At 43.5% G+C, this 12768-nt stretch overlaps 1 protein-coding gene and 1 non-coding gene across 11 annotated transcripts in view; one reads left to right on the forward strand and one right to left on the reverse strand.

Annotated features, from left to right (window-relative positions):
* The window catches only part of HERC2 (HECT and RLD domain containing E3 ubiquitin protein ligase 2), a 230744-nt gene that overhangs the window by 202952 nt on the left and 15024 nt on the right, over positions 1 to 12768 (reverse strand). The gene's annotated exons all lie outside the window — the stretch shown is intronic.
* Positions 6888 to 6994, forward strand: LOC117313114 (U6 spliceosomal RNA). Its single transcript, XR_004527576.1, has one exon. It is a non-coding gene; the product is annotated as a U6 spliceosomal RNA (small nuclear RNA).

Genomic DNA, 12768 nt, shown 5'->3' on the forward strand with positions numbered 1-12768 from the left:
TGATTTAACTTAAGTATCTGCTGAAATGTACCAACTGGCAAACTTTCATGAATTTAAATCAATACTGGGGCTCAAATTACATGTATAGCTAGGAATCCCACTAAATCTAAACAAGGCAGCCCATATAATCTTAGGGGAATTACTTCATATAATCTAGAAGACAAATAAATTTGCTTCGCCTTAACCATCACAACTATTATTGCCTTAAACTCCCCATGGTCACAGCACCCATTGCCCTAAAATATCCCATAGTGGGCATGGACACTGACACAATGAGTAATAAATTAAAATTAAACTAAGTGGGACTTCCCTGGTGGTGCAGTGAGTGGTTAAGAGTCTGCCTGCCAATGCAGGGGACTCAGGTTCGAGCCCTGATCAGGGAAGATCCCACAGGCCATGAAGCAACTAAGCCCGTGTGCCACAACTACTGAGCCTGCGCTCTAGAGCCGGCGAGCCACAACTACTGAAGCCCGTGCACCTAGAGCCCATGCTCTGCAACAAAAAGCAGCCACCACAATGAGAAGCCTGCACACCGCAATGAAGAGTATCCCCCATTCACCACAACTAGAGAAAGGCCGCACGCAGCAAAGAAGACCCAACGCAGCCAATAAATAAATAAATAAACTTTTTTAAAAAATTAAACTAAGTATTTAGCAATTACAAACTGGCTTGACAAACACAGCACCTGTTTATGGGTTGAATCATATCCTCCCAAAAGATGTTCAAGTCCTAGCCTCCAGTGCCTGGGAATGTGACCTCATTTATAAAACTAAGGTCTTTGAAGATAATCAAATTAAAATGAGGTCATTAGGGTGGGCCCTAATCCAACGTGACTGGTGTCCTTACAAAAAGAGGAAATTTAAGCACGGAAAGATATGCACAGAGGAAAGACAATATGAAGACACAAGGAGAATATGACCGCCTACAAGCCAAGGAGAATGCCTCAGAACAGAGCCTTCTCTCACAGCCCTCAGAAGGAAACAACCCTGCCGTCACCCTGATTTTGGACCTGCAGGGTCCAGAGCTGTGAGACAATACATTTCTGTTGTTTAAGCCACCTAGTCAGTGGTACTTTGTTACAGCATCCCTAGGGAATTAATACAGATACGCCCCCCCTTAGCACCCTCAGAGACTCCTTCACTGAAGAGGCTTCAGCAACCTTCTCTCATGCCCCCTGGGGTCTCTGGACCACATATGATGACTAGCTGTTACCCTGGGGCTGCAGATGCAAGAAACTGCCCTTCTCAGCCCTGCACTATACTGTACCTCATCAGTGTGGAAACTGCTGGTCATGAGCTTTCCTGAGAACAAAGCCTGGCCCCAGGTGCACATTTTTACAAACCCTTGGGACACAGCCTTTTAGAGTTGCTTTTTTTGGGCTCAAGGACCCTAGGAATCTCTTCCCTCACAGATACCCAAAATATAAATCAAAGTCTCTACATATATTAAGACCACAATATGAGGCCTCAATTGCCTTATCCTTGTAAGGACAAGGACACTCCTTACCCCTTTAGAGTTCCAGACATTACTGATAGTGACCAAGGCACTCATTCTGCTTCTCAGAATACACATGCTGGGCTCTTAAAGAAGGCATTCAATGACACTTCTACCTCCCCTATAGGGGGAGGCAGCAAGTTTACTGAGATGCATAATAGACTCCTCAAAGAACTATTTAAGTTACAATGTGGCAAATGGAATTTTGTCACTATTGCCACAAGCACTGAGCAACCGAAACTGACGCACCCTGGGGAGGCATACTCCCCCACACCAATGGCACACGGGTCACTCAATCACCTGTATTAACAATAATAGAGGAGACTTGTAAAGTTCATGCTTTTGACAACTGCCTCACCATGGGGTCCTCCCTCTCCTGGTCAATGCCAACTCATTTCCTAGGGGGCAATTCTCCTCTTCCCTAAAAGTCACGGTCATCACCAAAGTTTAAACTGATGTCATAGCATCAGAAGGCCAACTGTGGTATAAGGCCTGAAAGTAACGTTCTACATTTTTAACGTGCTGAAACAAAACAACTATCAATCAGAATGCTGTATCTAACAAAAATATCCATCATTCTCAAATGAAGAAAAACTAAGAGAATCTGTAGTCAGCAGACCTGTTCCAATAGAATTACTAAATTATCTTAAGATAAGGGAAACAATACCAGAAGGAAACCTGGAACAACCAGAATGAAGAATGAGTAACAGCAATGGCATATACCTGAATAAGTGATCAACATTTTATACAACGCACCACCCAACAACAGCAGAACAGGCATTCTTTCTAAAGTACACACTGAATACTCACCAAGACAGACCATATCCCAAAAAGGTAGGACTTAAGTAGAGGGGACAAAAAGGCAGCAGCTAATGGAAAATGAAAATAAGCTTACATGTACTATACAAAGTATCTGGCCAAACAACAGGGCATTATCCTTTTTAATCCTTACAAACAATTATTCAAGGAGGCAGGTTTTTGTCTCCAGCTCACAGATGCGGAAGAAACTGTACCTCACAGTGTAGCCCAGCCACAGAGCTCGGGTTAGAACACGGTGCTGGCTCTAACTGCTAGGTAGGCCCTGCTCACCGGTGGGGTCCACCTATAAGGCTGGGAGCAAACTCCAGCCCAAGGCTGGTTTATGTATGGTCCAAAAGCTAAGAAAAGATTTTACATTCTTAAATGATTGAAAAGTAATCAAAAGAAGAAGAATATTTTGGGATGAAGACATTCACAGGTCGGCGTGCACTCAGTTCTGCGTATGGCTGCTCTGGCACAATGGCAGGGTTCCATAATTACCAAATAGTTAGGGTCCCCAAAGCTTAAAATACTTACTACCTGGTCCTTTAGAGAAAGTCTGCAACCCCTGATGTGCACCTTGCTGTAAATTTTACAAATAAAAAAAAAGAACTCAAAATCCTCATTTAAATACCAGCCATCTCTCATCCAGGGTAAAAACCTTTGACAATTCATCAGGAAGCAGACAAGAAGCATCACTAAGCACACCCCAAGTTTTCTTCTCAGGAGCATAAATGAGAACATTTACAATAGCAAAGGCGGGAGGAAGTCACGAGGATGCAAAAACCACCAAGAAGAGCTCCACAAGCAGCTCCACGACAACACGCACAGTACCTCCAGTATTTGTCAGCTCTCCTTTTCATCAACGCAGGGCTCAAAGTTTACAGAGAGAAAACAAACAGAACATAAACTGTTATGGAACACCCACACATCACAGATTATGGAAAGCTGGGGACAGGGGGTGGCGGGGTAGCTGACCTTCCTGAGGTTCCAGGGCAATACCCTGAAGGAGACGAGCAGATTCCAGGAGATGGAACCAGGACTGGATAACTTTAACACATTCCTGTCAGTTACAGTGAGGAGGTTTTTTACAACCACCCAGTGAGATTTCCACTCAAATCACTGTCTCCAGGACCTACAGAAAGAGGAGTGCCAAGGCAGAAAGGCTTGGGGCCCAGGGGCCACAGCAAAATAGAGGTAAGAGGCACCTCTTCTGTGCAGCTGCCCACAGGTGGGTCGGGGCCACAGCTGGAGGGGCGCTCCTGGAACAGCCCAGGGCCACCATCAGGGAGACCTGCATTCTACTGTTCAACAAGGTTCAACTGTGTTTTGAAGAAAGCTTATTCACTAACATATGCTTCTCAAAAAACAGACTGTATGGGTATCTAAGTGTATTAGCGAGGATTCTCCACGGAAACAGAGCAGGGGTGTGTGGCGGAGGTGGGTGGAGTATGTGCATGTTGAAGGTGGTGAGGGAAACAGATTGATTTATTTTGAGGAATTGGCTTCCATAATTGTGGGGATTCAATGCCAAAATCTGCAGGGCAAGCCAGCAGGCTGAAGACCCAGGGAACAGCTGATGTTACAGTTTGAGTCCAAAGGCAATCTGGAGACAGGATTCCTTCTTGCTGGAGGAAGGTCAGTCTTCTCTCTATTCAGGCTCTTCGACTGATTGGATGAGGCCCACCCACATTACGAAGGGTAATCTGCTTTACTCAAAGTCCATGGATTTATTTATTTATTTAATAAATTTATTTATTTATTTATTTTTGGCTGTGTTGGGTCTTCACTGCTGTGCGCAGGCTCTCTCCAATTGCAGTGAGCGGGGGCTACTCTTCGTTGTGGTGTTCGGGCCTCTCATGGCTTCTCTTATTGTGGAGCACGGGCTATAGGCACGTGGGCTTCAGTAGTTGCGGCACGTGGGCTCAGTAGCTGTGGCTCACGGGCTCTAGAGCGCGAGCTCAGTAGTTGTGGCGCACAGGCTTAGTTGCTCCATGGCATGTGGGATCTTCCTGGACCAGGGCCCGAACCTGTGTCCCCTGCATTGGCAGGCGGATTCTTAACCACTGTGCCACCAGGGAAGCCCCAACGTCCATGGATTTAAATGTGAGTCTCATCCAAAAATCACCTTCACAGAGCTATGTGGAATATTACTGGATCTAATAAATACCTGGGCACCACGGCTTAGCAAAGTTGATACATAAAATTAACCATTACACTAAAGGTCCCAATTAATCAAACATTAGCTAAAAAGAGATACAGTATATGTTTTTATATGACATTGAAATTTTTTTTCTATTTACAAAGAAGTACAAGTATAATTTTAAGAGATTTTAGGTGTGAAAACTTTCTAATGGAACACAAACACAGAAGTGGCCATTCAAATTTCCCTTAACTCCACTGTATTATAAAGATACAGTGCAATATTTATTATGTCTAGCTCATTTGATTAGGGATGTAGTGCTGGTAACATGGCAACTTCACAAACAATTCAAAGATTTTAGGAGCAGATTAGGGAAAAAAGATGCCTATATTCATTTAACAGAAAAATTTAATTCTCACATGAAAAATAAAGTGATCCATCAAGTCGATAATAGGATTTTTTCTTTTTTTGGCCATGCCGCGTGGCTTATGGGATTTTAGTTCCCCGGCCAGGGATCGAACCCAGGGCCCCAGCAGTGAGAGCACCGAGTCCTAACCACTGGACTGCCAGGGAATTCCCAATAAATGGGATTTTAAAAGATGGAGAAATAAAATTAAGGAAGACCTCTCAGCAAGCATGAATAGTTAAAAAGCTGAAAGCATCCACCTGAGTGACACATAAAAGGGCACTCATCTTCAGTGTCCCATCCTCCACTGGGGAATTGGTACAGCCCTAATCAGCCTGAAGCCATGACAAGACAACTCACTAACTCATGACACAAATTCTGATTGGATCTCTCCTGTATATACAGTACTCTGCCAGGTGCTGGGGTATCAGGGTGAAATGACAGCGCCTGTCCTCATGGTTCAAGGTGGATACAGAGCTGTTACAGGCAGGGTGAGGGACACGAGAGTAAATGCAGGGGCCTTGGCTTCTCAACTCAGGGACCCTCCCTGGCAGCTTCTTGCATCGCTCTGTTGTTTTCTTCATACCACTGCCACTCTGTCCATTTTTTATTTGTTGTGCCAGTTGGTATATAAGCTCCAGGAAAGCAGGAGCCACGCCTGGCTCATTCACCACCACATCCTAGCGCCAGAAACCCTCACCAACAGCCGGATGAGTCCGTGAATGAATGAGCAAATGAATGAATGACCCACATGGTGCACAACTCACTCAGTCTCCCCAGAGGAGCGTGCATCCCTGGGACTGCAGTGTGGAAAAGGATCTGGAAGCTCCGATCCACAGAACTGCCCACAATAACCCATGGCCAAAGCAGCCTGGCTGCAGTCCGGGCTGTGCTTCCTACCCATCCACTGGTCTCTCCTCGACTCAACGGAGCTGGGCCCAGGAGGGGTCAATTTACTGATTTCAAAAAAGGATAAAATAAAGTCAAGCCAGAGACTGAGGGTTAGACTCTAAATGCTGTACCGTTACACATTTTTTGTACATTTCTTCTAAATTCTGGTGTACCTCACATCCTAGAAGGCTTTAATTTCTATTGAAAATAAAGTGTGTATGTTTCATACGTGCACTTATATGCCCGTAAGTTACCTCTGGAAAGATACTAATGATAGTAATAATACCCCTGAGAAGGAAAAAAGTAAATAAAAGGAGGTAACTGAAGAATAGGACTGGGAAGGAACTCACTCTTCTCACTCTTCGCTGAAAACTGTGTTAGCTTTTGAATGCTATAAGCTATGCATGCAATATAAGTATTTTTTAATAAGATTAAAATGTTTAAAAGTTCTAACACTGAATTTAAAAATAAATGTGTGATATAAAAGATTTGAATTCATTCCTGCTGCAACTCCTTTAATCAAAAACAGGAGTTCCAGTCTCTCAGGCAGGCAAGTCCCTTCACAAGCTGATTTAACACAGGAACATGGGACATCCTTTATCCTAGGTACTGGCACCTCCTATGTGCCAGGCACTGTGTTCAGTGAAGGGGACTCATGGCGACAGGACACTGACACTCCTGCCTACACTTGAACAACCACCGTGAGAATCACAAACCCTTAAATAGCACAAACTGGAAGCCAGGCACTGTTCTGCACATGTCATAATCAACTCATTAATCAACTCAATAACCCTATGAAGTAGGTGTTTCATCAATCCAGAGATGCACCTTTTGCAAATTTCAGCATGTCAAATTGATATGCATCAGATTCATGGGCAGCACATTCTCTCCTGGTGATAAATAATACCACGTCTTACTACTGAGGCATCTTAGCCTTGCTGAAATGCATTTCTTGCCACCCAGATAGTGCTCAGAGCATATATGTCACCCAGAGCCTTAGGCTAGTAAGGAGAGCTCTCCCTCTGCTGGCCCCAGGGTCTGTGTGCCTCATCATCTCACAAGCCAACTGCAAGACCAGACACTAAAATGCTGACCAGATTTGTCTGAGGTTGGATAAAACTGTGGTGGAACTTTGGATGATTAAAAGTAATTCAGGTGCTCACTTTGGCAGCACATATACTAAAATGGTAACAATACAGGGAAGATTAGCACGGCCCCTGCATAAGGCTGACACACAAATTCATGAAGTGTTCTTATACGTTTTGTGCCCTTCCCCACCATCTTGACACCCTCTGCTGATTAACACACACACACACAAAATTCAGACTCATTCAATAGAAAACCCTATGGAGCCAGCAGATTCTTGATATCAGTACCCTTCATTGTATTTGTATATTTTCTTATCTCTGCAAGGAATTATTAACTATGAAGTCTATTAAATCTAGTGGTACTCCTCTTCTCCTATTTATTAAAGAATAATAAAAACTTACATAATCTAAAAAAATGGAAATCAAGAATCCCCAGAAAAGAAAGAAACTTCTGATACTTCAAAGAGTGGCCAGCCTTTTGAGGGGGAAAAAAAAACATCTCTCAGAAATGGACTACATATAAAATAGATAATAAGAACATACTGTAAAGCACAGGGAACTCTATTCAGTACTCTGCAATGACCTATATAGGAACAGAATCTAAAAAAGAGTGGATATATATATAACTGACTCACTTTGCTGTACAGTAGAAACTAAGACAACACTGTAAATCAACTATGCATCAATAAAAAAATTAATAAAAAAAATCTCAGAAATGGAACCCTTGTGCACTGTCGGTGGGAGTGTAAATTGGTACACCGATTATGCAAAACAGTATGGACACTCCTCAAAAAAATTAAAAATAGAACTACTATATGATCCAGGATTCCCACTCCTGGGTAAATATCCGAAGAAAATGAAATCACTATCTCAAAAAGATATGTGCATCCCCATATTCACTGCAGCATTATTCACAAAAGCCAAGACATGGAAACAACCTAACTGTCCATCAACGGATGAATGGATAAAGAAAATGTGTATGTACACACACACGAACACACACATACAGGCACTCTCACACAATGGAATACTATTCAGCCATTAAAAGAAGAAGAAAATCCTGCTATTTAGAACACCATGGTTGACTAGGACATTACACTAAGTGAAATTAAGTCAGACAGACTATATGATCCACTTACATGTAAAATCTGAAAAGGCTTCAACATAGAGAGTAGACTGGTGGTTGCCAGGAGCTGCCCGGGTCGGAGACATCAGTCAAAGAGTACAAACTTCCAGTTATAAGAAAAATAAGTTATGGGGATGTAATGTACAACACGGTGACTACAGTTAACCGCAGAGTCCTGTATACTTGAAAGCTGCTAAGAGAGTAACTGTAAATGTTCTCACCACACATCAAAAAACGGTAATTATGTGAAGGGATGGACGTGTTAGCTAACCTTATTGTGGTAATCATTTCATTTGCTATGTATATCAAATCATCATACTACACATCTTAAACTTATGTTAATTACAGCTCGATAACTATGGAAGGAAACACATCTCTCAGAAACTGCTAATTTAGAGGCACCTTTACATTTAGAATTTAAATTCACATACTCCAGGTGAACCCTTGGATAAATCAGACTGACTTGATAACTCTGGTTAAAAATGGCTCTATGGGGCTTCCCTGGTGGCACAGTGGTTGAGAGTCCGCCTGCCGATACAGGGGACATGGGTTCGTGCCCCGGTCGGGGAAGATCCCACATGCCGCGGAGCGGCTGGGCCCACGAGCCATGGCTGCTGAGCCTGCGCATCCGGAGCCTGTGCTCCGCAACAGGAGAGGCCACAACAGTGAGAGGCCCGCGTACCACAAAAAAAAAAAACAAAAAAAGGCTCTATGTCCATTCCCCGATGTGCTAGCAGTGTGGCATATAACACAGCATACATGATTTCTAAGCCTTGGGTTTGTTTTCTCAAGGAGAACCTAGTTAATCTGAATTTTCTAAACTGTCTACATGAGTTTCACTCATCAGAAAGTTGACATAACTTCCAAGTGTAAGACTCTGAAAATATAAGATTACAGACTCACTCTAATTGAATTATAAAATTCTGACAAACTTTTTTATATCAATAAAAATCACATTGTTCTGTAGTGTATTACCTTAAAAGCAATGTTCAAATCTTTCATTAACTTACACTGGCCCCAATACTAAATTGATTTAATCGATAGCTAATCTGTGAACCCCTGTACAAATGCTAAGAGAAAACAACTAGATCATCAGTCACCAAGCACAGGTTAACGAATAAATGCACACATGCCTTTGCCTCTTATTGTTACTGCATGGCAGTATTCAAAACCACCTTTGCACCTCTTAATGAGCACATTCTTCTTGCTTATTAAACATGTAAAATGGGACCCTTATAATGTGGACTCCAGAGCTCTGCTAAAATGCTCTAACATCTACTTCCCATTTTTTTATCTGTGGTATAATAAAAATATATGTTTGGTCTTTGCTCTAGGTTCCTGGCGCAGAGCTCCTAAAACCCTTGGAATTTACTGAGGATAGGAGTGTCTTTTGATACTCATAACGAGCCCCTTTCCACTGTACCTGAGCTTATGCTAATGAGCTGACTCAGCGTGGGGCCTCTAGACAGCTTCATGATGTGGGCTGGATACCAGAAGGACCAAACAGCGATTAGAGGGTGAGAACTATCAGGCCCATCCCCTGACCTCCAGAGAGAGGGGGGCTGAGATTAAATTATAAAATCTCTTGAACAACAGAAGTTGGGGAGATGCCAGGTTGGTGAACACACAGGTGTGCTGGGAGGGTGGAGGGCCCAGAGAAGGCTATGGAAGCTCTGAGCTCCTTCCCCCAAACCTTGCGTTCTGCATCTCTTCCATTTGCCTGTTCCCGAGCTGTATTCTTTAAAATAAACCAACGAAGTGTTTTCCTGCATTCTGTGAGTTGTTCTAGTGAATTACTGAAACTGAGAGGGTCATGGTAACCTCCGAATTTGTAGTCAGCCAGGCAGAAGTGGGAGTAGTCTGGGAATCCCATTTAAGGCTGGCATCTAAAGTGGAGGTAGTCTTGCGGGACCGAGCCCTTAATTTGTGGGGCCTGAGCTAACTCCAATAGTTAAGTGTCAGAATTGGATTGAATTATTAGCTATCCAGCTGGTGCTGGAGAATTACAGAAGTGGTGTGGAACGATTATCCGAATTAGAGGCTACTTAATTTAGATAAAAGTCATAATTAACATGGATGGTTGAGATTGGTAAATCAGAAAGGATGGTGGCAGAGAAATGTAAATATATAAGCAAGATGATAAACGTTACTATCAAGGAATAAAGATGGAAGAAAGATAGGGACTTCTCCGGCAGTCCAGTGGTTAGGGCTCTGCGCTTCCACTGCAGTGGGCGCGGGTTCAATCCCTGGTGGGGGAACTAAGATCTCACATGCCGCACAGCACAGTGCAGCCAAAAAAAAGGAAGAAAGACAGTAATTTTTGTCTTAAAGGAAAATGTCCAATTATGTCAAAACGTGAAAGACGGTAAGAGATAAGTGAGCAGATAAGTAAATTGCAGAAGATTTGAGGAAAAGGGCTTTATCTGCCTAAGTTAAACAAAACCTGCAAAAATGTGTCCGAATTGACAAAGTTGAGCAATACATAAAAGTGTGAGCCCTTTACTACCAGGCTGGGCTTTCTCTCTGGGACTAGGGCACAGCCATCCTCTCTCGAGCCCAGGTCAGCTTCCTCTGAAAGCTGTTTGATGCCACCTTCCCAGGATCAGACTCTAAACTCTGAACTATAAAATTGTCAAGGTATTTTTACACCAGATGTATCTGGCACTTCCTAGATGACCAGAATAACAAACAGTGGCTCCCACATCATGGAGTTCATGATGTTAACACCCACATGCAGCAAGAAGGCTGGACATAAAAATAAGCAGAGAAGGGATGCTCCGTATTTCTTCATGAGCTCACAGCTATCATTAGAGCTTCCCTGTGCTTCAGGGCCACAATATGGGAGAGCCAGCATATCAAAAAGAGAAAATTAACATTCCCTTGATTAACTTCATACAGGCAGGATGTTATTTAAACAAACACACTGCAATTCCCAGGATAGTGGGAGGCTCTAGACATGCTTCCATGCCTCGCTGCCTTTGCTGTGTTCTAACCCCAGGATGGACAAGGACCAAAGCCTCACACCACAGCCAAGAAGCCCACCCTGCAAAAGATTTTACTCCTGTCCATTTTGATAACGTTGCTAAGTCTAATCAATCAACTGGAGCCTCAAGTTTTATCATCTGCTCCCTTCTAAAGCTAAAGCTAAAGGCCAGAAATTGGGTCTTCAACAAACAAAAGCAACAGCACCAACCCTGTAGGGAACAGACTCCAGCAGAAGCTGATATCACTGCTTCCAATAGACATCAGGCAGGCTCCCAGGAGTGGGTTAAGTTTTCCATAAAGGACTAAAGATTCAAAGTGCTAAGAATTAACTATGAAGGACAGAATATATTTATGAGGGAAATCTAACTGTGGTCATTTGCTTTTTTTTTTTTTTTTTTTTCAGTACGCGGGCCTCTCACTGTTGTGGCCTCTCCCGCTGCAGAGCACAGGCTCCGGATGCGCAGGCTCAGTGGCCATGGCTCACGGGCTCAACCGCTCCGCAGCACATGGGGTCTTCCCGGACCGGGGCACGAACCCGCGTCCCCTGCATCGGCAGGCGGACTCTCAACCACTGCGCCACCAGGGAAGCCCTGCTTTTCTTTAATGTTCTATTTTCTAAGGAGCACATGAGGAAGCTCTTTTCCTCTTTCTGCCTCTGAAACTCCCAATGTAATAGACTGTAGCTACAAACAGACACAACATACTCTTTGACAAGCAAGCATCATCAGCAGGACTTGGAAACACATTGGAAAGGCAGATTCCCAGGCCCTATCCCAACTCCAAGTAACGGAAAGCTCTAAGGGTGGGCCAGGCATGGGTGTCTGACCAAGCCTCCAGGAGATCCTGATGAACTACAGAGTTTGAGAACCCTTAGGCTTTTGACCTGTAGTGTGTAAGCGTGCCCCCCGAGAGTGTGTCCAGAGCAGCAGCAGGCGCCCCTCCTGGATTCAGACACAGCTGGCGCTCCAAGGAGTCCACTTCCCTCCAGGCTGGCCCACCCCACCTCCACTGCTCCCCGTTACCCGGCACACTGCTGCTCTTTGCAGTCCTCCACCTGGAGGCCTGTGCTCACTTCTCCCCAGGGACCCCACACGCCACCGCCCTTGAGCCCAGACCAGGGCCCCCTGACAGACCACAGGGAACACTCCACCTCGGAACTCCTCCAGCCCTGACTGTGGGTAACATCATGGGGTCTTCATCATCCTGTTACACACCTTGCTTATACAGATGCCTTTTCTGCCCAAATAATCATGAATTATTTGGGGAGAAAGGCCACATTCAATGTTTTACATCCTCCACAGAAAAACTATAAAACTAGCAAGAAAGTTGTATTCTTAAAAAAAAAAATCAAAAACTCATCTCATGGAATACATAACTAAAGAGTACTGACTAGACAAAGGAAAAAAAAAAAAAACCCCAAACAATTAATGCACTTAAGGACAATATGAAGTCAGAAAAAGCCAAAAACAAGCTCCATAAAACTACAAAACTTAGTCCTGATGTCAATAAATTACATTTGTAATGTAATAGAAACAGCAGTGAAACTTTTTCAAGAGGCCTGGCTAAGCAAAATAATGGCTAGTGTATTTCTACTATCTGCATAGACTGAGAAGGTTTATAATAAATGAAACAGCTCATGATACTTAAGTTCTTCACATAAAGGCCAGCCCTAGACAAAAATAAAAAAATAAGCTTAGCATATCTTTTAGTAGCCTCCTAACTTTCCTTTCTTTATATCCTATTCCCTCCTCTACCTTCCTCAAAATAATAAATACAAACAACCCTAAAGAGGGTTGAAAGAAATGTTCACTTAAAAAAACGTATATGGGCTTCCCTG

Source organism: Tursiops truncatus, chromosome 7 (assembly GCF_011762595.2).
Source record: "Tursiops truncatus isolate mTurTru1 chromosome 7, mTurTru1.mat.Y, whole genome shotgun sequence".
NCBI classification, from domain to species: domain Eukaryota; kingdom Metazoa; phylum Chordata; class Mammalia; order Artiodactyla; family Delphinidae; genus Tursiops; species Tursiops truncatus.